Raw genomic sequence first — 7,213 nt, forward strand, 5'->3', positions numbered from 1 at the left:
ATGGGACTTCTTTTCACAAGTATCACCAAGCTCTCATCAATTTGGTCTTTTAAATCATATTCTACTCCTCTTGACACTCATCATCAACAAAGTAAATGCGAGCTCGTGGCCTATCTGAATGCCTCTCATCATATCTTCTTTCAGTTGACATGAATCTTGCCATTTCTTTAGCGTAGCATGGTAACAAACTACAATCAAACATACATTTGAAACCATAGTAAGTCAAAACGTTAAAGACACAATAACAACAATCCAAAAATATCCAAATGTCATCAAAGAAAGATCTAAGTTCAGTACCATACTAATCATCATATGTATATGTGATGGGGTCCACTCTATCTTCATCCCCATCGCCATCATGCTCTGACCTCACCCGTTTCCCGGAATGGTCTGCTACAAGTGGCTCAACAATGGTATCCATAATACTGCTATTTGAATCAAAAGAAAAACAAGGTCTACCAGTAGCCTGACAAGCATGCATGAGAGGAGCTATGCCACAACCCATCTCTAAAACCAATCCTCCTGGAAACTTTATGATATGCATCAGTCTACAGATGGGCCAATTGTCATTTATTGTGACAACATGAGCAGTATACACTTAGCAAATAACCCAGTCTATCATGCTAGAACAAAGCACATTGAGATGCATTATCACTATGTGTGGGAGAAGGTTTTACTAGGTCTTATTAATCTAGTTTATGTCAGCACAGAGGATCAGGTAGCTGACATATTCACGAAGGCATTGGACGCAGAGAAGCTGCACAAGTTCAGAGACCTGCTTGGTGTGCTGGAATTGGGATTGAGCTCGAGGGGGAGTGTTGAGATATCGAGCTCCACTCGTGATATGCCAGGGTGACCGTTGTGCATTTATGTCACCGACTTGTTAGCTGCAGATGCAGTTGGTACACCGCCCATGAATAATAGCTGGATGACAGCTATCCTTACGTACTCTAGTTTGTGGCTCAGTTAGTATACCACGTTAGTTAGTTGAGTTTGGTTTGAGACTTAGATATAGGGTTCTTCTATTTCTTTGTACGAGAGTTCTTTTGGCTTACACAACTAAGAAGAGGAAAACTGTTTTCAGCCTCCACCTTTGTGTGTATCATCATTTATTTCATTTCCCCCTTCAAATGGAGATATGTTTGCATTTGATGAACTTTGGATCACACCAATCTTCCAAAGTAATCATCAATCCTCTATTACCACATTCATGGGGCTTGTTTTAGCCCATACAATGCTTTCCAAAGTTTCCATGTCTTGTTCCCATGGGTCCAAAATTTGGGTGGCTACTCCACATAGTCATCCTCCTTGAGATCTTTGTTCAAAAACATTGACTTATGTTCATTTGGAAGATGGACCACTCTGAATGTTTTTACACTATGATCATGGTTTGTATTTCCTCCATTGATGCAAGGGAGTGAATCTCTCTTCATAGTTGCAAACCCTCTAGCCACTAGGTTCACCTTGAACTTGTCATCACGTGTCTTGTCAGACTTGTACTTGACCTCGGACATCTGATTTGTCCATATGACCTTGTGTTGTGCTGGTATGCAACTAGAACTCAAGTTTTATTCCTCCCAATGGATTTTATTATAGATTACGAATCCATCCTCTTCTTAAAGGGACTTGGCTCATTTATCAGTTTGAATTGACCCATTAGACTGTATTTCACTATTGGAAGATATAGAAGTTGTGTGTTTTTTAGACCCTTTTAGAACTAAACTTTTGGACGCTGGCATTCCCATAAACTTCTAGTGTCTTCTTACAATAGAGTGGTCAAATAAAAGTTGAAATTTCTTCCCTCAACATTCTCAATCCATCTCAAAAATCAATTGATTCTTTGTTCTACCACCATCATTTTTTTGGGATGTTGTTGAACCCCTAGACCAAAGGGTTCCAAGAATGAGCAAAAATCTAGGTAAAATGAATGAAGACTAAAGTGAGCCATGACTAAAAGTTTGTATCATTTAGACTGAACTATAATGAAGCTCTAAAAGCAATGGAGAAGGTGCACTGAGCAAAAGGTGGCCAACATCATGAAGGAATTTCACCAACAGGATGAGCAAAAGGGTGGCCAACACCATGAAGGAATTTTGCCAATACTCTCAATAGGAATTGTTAAATTACACGGTGCAGCAGAACTGAAATTGAACAAAGAATAGAGAGTACACAACAAACTGAAGAGGAACAAAAATTTTCTTCAATCTTGATGTAGTACAGATGATGGCTCCATCCACCCGTGCACTCCCACAGTGGAGCTTAGATGGCGATCTAGACAGATACTAGGTGAAGAGCTACTAGTTGGAAGATATGATCTGATCTAAACTGATCTAATACGATGGACTAGGGAGGTCGCCTCTTTATAGCTATGAGGGCAGTAGTTGGATCAATGTAGTCGGTGGAACCGACTAGTCAACCTAGTCAGTGGAGCTGACTAGTCAACCTAATCAGTAGAGCCAACTAGTCATCCATGGAATATTCAAGGAATATTCCCTATACCGTCGCCTCAAGGGCTCTCGCCCCCAAACCCCCCACCAGGGGGGCCGCTAGCCCCAGCAAGAATAAGGGGCTCCCACACAATCACCTTTCTACCATCAACGGTCTCATTGATAGACCTCATCTGACATGCAAGTCAGGATCTATCCAGTGTCATGGGCTCACACATGGCTTCTCCTCATATAGGGGCCTTACAACTTGAGCACCTTGAACCACTAGTGGTTACCAGGAGGGTGGGGCATTGAGCATATCTAATAGGAACTCGGTTGCTAGTCTCAAGAGTATCTTCATTGATGTTTTGGATTCAAAATGTTGAGTGTCAAGTACACACCAACAATCGAGAGGGAGAGAGTATTAAAATTTATGAAAAATTGTGAGGGAGAGAGTACAAAAAGTGGGGAGTACACACCAAGAATTGAGATGGAGAGAGCATAAATATCCAACTTGCTTTTGCTAGTTTTCCCGCATAGCATACAAGTGAGAAAGAGCTTCTAGTAGGAAATTTGTAAATAGTCGTACTACATTTTTATAATGCAAAGCATTGGAGCAATCCGATGCATATCTATGTGAATGAATCATAGTAGTAGTGCTTCATAGTAGCTAATAGATGTCCTTGCAATCATAGTTGCCTCTTCATCTTAATTCCTTGTAGTACCTGTTGAATTTGGTTCTATCTATGAAAAGGGTCTTCAGCTTCTTCTTGGACTGATGGTTAACTTCACCTTCCTTTCCCTGAATTTGTAAAATGCCTAAGACGTCTTGTATAGAGTGTATACACACATCATTTGATTGAATTCATTGATGAACATGAAGAAGTGCAATGCTCCAATGTGTGACGTTGTAGGCATTGGCCCACATATGTTTAGATAAACCAAATGAAATTTGTCTATCGCACAATTTGTGGGCAACTATCAAAATGAATTTCAAGTTGCTTGCCTTTAGTACAACCCTAACAAGCTTTGTGATTGTCTATGAATGGTGGTATCCCATCCACCATTCTACACCTTTGTATGGCTTCTAGGATGAAATATTTAGCATGATCAAATCTCTCATCCAACAGTTGTGAGGAATCTTTGTGTCCATCACCATCGGTGCATTGATCTTAGATATCTTTGTCCTCTAGCTCACAGATAGTAAATCCTTGCATAGATCTAGAATGCAAAGTACATTCCTAAGTAATTTCTCCCCTCTGGTAGTTTAGAAAGGCATTGTTTTGATTCCTTGATGAGGTAACTTTGGCTATGTACCACCTTCATGCTAGATCAAGACCCACTCCGGAGAGTGTTTGGAACCAATTCTAGGACTTCGGCATGTTATCGCATGCACCTATGTCGGTATACCAATCTTCACCCACTATGGAGAGTATTTGGAACCACTTCTGGGACTTAGGCATGTCTTCCATGCACCAATGTCTGCATACCAATCTTCACCCATCAAAGTTTCCATGAGTTTCAGTCACTCGAGCAATAAACAAGCCCTCACATTTTTTTTAAACCTTTGATGTGCCTCCTATCATGGATTTGGACTTTTTGGACTTAAAACCCCTCATTTGGCTTGCTTTTGCCAAGTTTCCTTTTGCTATTCCCATTTTCAAGAAGGTCTTGTCCTTGGATTTTCCATCTTTCTACCTCTTGCAAGAGCAAAGGCACCAATTCTTCAAAAGTAATTGGTGCCAACCTTTGTCCTACTAATCATGGACCCTATGAAGCTTCAAGGAAGCATGCCTGATACCAGTCTAGCAATCCAAGAATATTACAATTTTTGAACAACTACCACAAGTTGATTATTTTCACCATCATGATGTAGTCCTGTACCAAATCTCCCTCACCTGTGTTCATGTTATAAAGATTGGTCTCAAGGCCGAGTATTTATGGTTCATTGTTCACCGCAATTAGTAAACACTTCAAAAGGTACTTTTAGTAAACCATCATGAAATTGTAAACTCCAATCACTTAAATGATTTAGTGTTGTGTCAAAGTGCAACACCAAATAAGGGACTTCATATATTGCAAAGATATTACAAAATTAGGGACGTGATTGTGAAATTGATAACAAAAATCAAGTATAGGATTTCACAAAAGCTATGGATCGTAGATGACTCTACTAATAGGATGGTTGGAATGGCATTACAAAATCTTGAAGCAGATCATGCCTTGCACAATAAAGACTAAAGCAAGAAGTGGATGCTCCAACCCAAGCATGTAGAATTACAAGGCAATGTATCTCACTACAAATAATCAAGAGTAATTGCAATGAGTTGTACCTTTTGGTACTTGATTAATGGCATGATCAAGATGATTGCATGATGCTAGAAGTGTCCTTCCTTTATCTTTTTTCAAAAATGTGATTGATAGAGCATTTTATGTTCTTCCATGCATACTATATAGTTTAGTTCACACTAACTATTGCTACCAACTTGTGCCAATGGATGCCATTAGGATATATGGTTCTTCAATCTTAGACTTCACCTTAAATTCCAACAACATTTGTTCTATACCTTACTTCATCAAGGTAAAGGCTAATGGATCTTTTTCTTTTCTTTCTCCTTGCATCTTAGCTTTATGCTTTAAGGATAGGGTGAAATATGTGTAGCCTAGAATGAGTGGAAAAATGTGGAGTTTAACTTGTGTGATAAAAGAAAAAGACTATATGAAACAATTTATAACATTAGAATCATCTCTCTAACCCAATATATATTTTGAGCCTATATATGACTCCAACTCTAAAGAGATGATGCATCATGTTACTATCCCCTAATGGAGATTTTTTTTTTGGGGAAAAAAAATAAAGTGACTTTATTACTTTATAACATTTTGTACATCATCAGAGTTCAACTATACTAGCAGTGCTGATCACATAAGCACTTACATCTTGGAACCATAGAAGCAAAAACATAGAAAGTACAGTCCTCAAAAAAGACTGAGAGGAGCTTCTCAAAGGTGGAAGGAGAAGCTGAAGGTTTCCTCTTTAGAGTCACTATGAAGGGAATATAAAGCAATAGTAGTAGTAGCATCAGTGGAATGACCAGGAGCAGCAGCAACACCCTGAGAAGGGTCAATGAACATAGCATCCAAATCTTGCCCTGAAACAGGTAACACCACAGCTTGTCCTTGAATCTGATGAGAAAGGGCAGAGGGTAGCTAAGTAGAGACACTAGCACAAGGAACTTGAGTGTAGGATCCTGGAGAAGCAAAAGCTAGCTGATCTGAAGTGTCCACATCCATAGAGGGGGATTGGTTGGAGAGGCTAACCACAAGAGAATAGATAGAAGGACAAGCAACATCTGAGGGGCACTAAACATAAGCAACATCAATAGAGGCTGCTGAGGGGGTGAAGAAGCTCTGAGAACTAGTATCAATAGCAAGAGGGTTGTGTGCACCTGCAACAACAACAGTGGAAGAAACCTTGGTTGAGGAGCCAGCCAAATCAGAAGGAGCTTGAATGGGGCCATCAAAAGGTTGAGGGGAGGGTCCTAGAGGAGATAAGGGTATCTGAATGGGAGAATCAGCTATTGATGTTTTCCTCTACAATAAATTGGGCAGCTTGGCATGTTCATCTGAGATTAAAAAATGACATTTATGTCTGGAAATGTCTATATTTAATATCTGATGTTCAAGGTTGTAGGCACTAATGAAGAAGTCAAGTCTTCTCTTTTCTTGTCCCACCATGAAGCAAACAGAGAATCACTACATAAATCTTTGTGATTAAATTGAAAATTATTTCTAGAGACCCATTTGAACCATAGAGCATGGGCCCTTATTTGGAACCAAGGCTCATGCCTTACTTTGCATGCATCACCTAGTAAGATGGCTTTCCAATTTAGAGGTTCACCACACTCAATATGAATAAACTTCCATACTCTTCTGGCACGAGGGCAAGCAACAAATAAATGAAAAACATTCTCCACAGAGTTTAGGAATCTCATACATTTGCGATCTCCCTTACCAATTCTAAGTCCTCTAGAGTTAGACCACACTGCTTTGTGAAGAATAAGCCAAGCAAGGCAAGACATTTTCTCACGCACATTCCTATCCCAAATTCTATGGAACCTGGCATACCACTTTGATCTATCATCTTTCAGCTTCCATTTGTCATTGAGGGTTCTAAATAGATCCTCCATGTCTATAGTAGGTGTTGGTATAGGTAGTGAAGAGGAGCACCCTACCCAGCTGAACTCTTTGTGTAGGCAAAGGACTGAACGTCCCTTCCAACTAACCTCTCCCTCCCAACTAACCTCTCCCTTCCATAGGTCCAATCTTTCCATGTCCAGTCCTTGATGTTGGTTAGTTAGGGAAAATTCCCTTCTAATTTCATGCCATGACTTCCATCTGAAAAGTTATTTATTCCACAGCTGACCCCAAGATTGGATACCTTTCTTGAATAAGATGGTAGCAAATGTAAACTGATCATCTGTCAATGTGCTGCTTCTGAATATTGAAAATACCCAAACTAAGTCAATGGCCATAAATTCTGCTTTTTCTAAGAATTGGAGGAAAGCTTTTATTTCTTCAAATGCACCCCAGATAGACTTCCAAAGAGGACTCCCCTTGGTCTTATAGGGTACAGGGTTAAAGAGAGAAGAGGTAAAAGGATAATTCTTCCAATTTGGAGCCCTGCAAGGTCTAATGTGTCTCATGTTTCTCATTTAGTAGAGATGAGACCAATCATCATCTGGATGTAATAACGCTTTGATAATCCATGTGGCAGAAAGACTTTT

Source organism: Dipteris shenzhenensis, chromosome 22 (assembly GCF_047967505.1).
Source record: "Dipteris shenzhenensis isolate YYH24624 ecotype China chromosome 22, Dip_SZ_1.0, whole genome shotgun sequence".
Lineage (NCBI taxonomy): Eukaryota > Viridiplantae > Streptophyta > Polypodiopsida > Gleicheniales > Dipteridaceae > Dipteris > Dipteris shenzhenensis.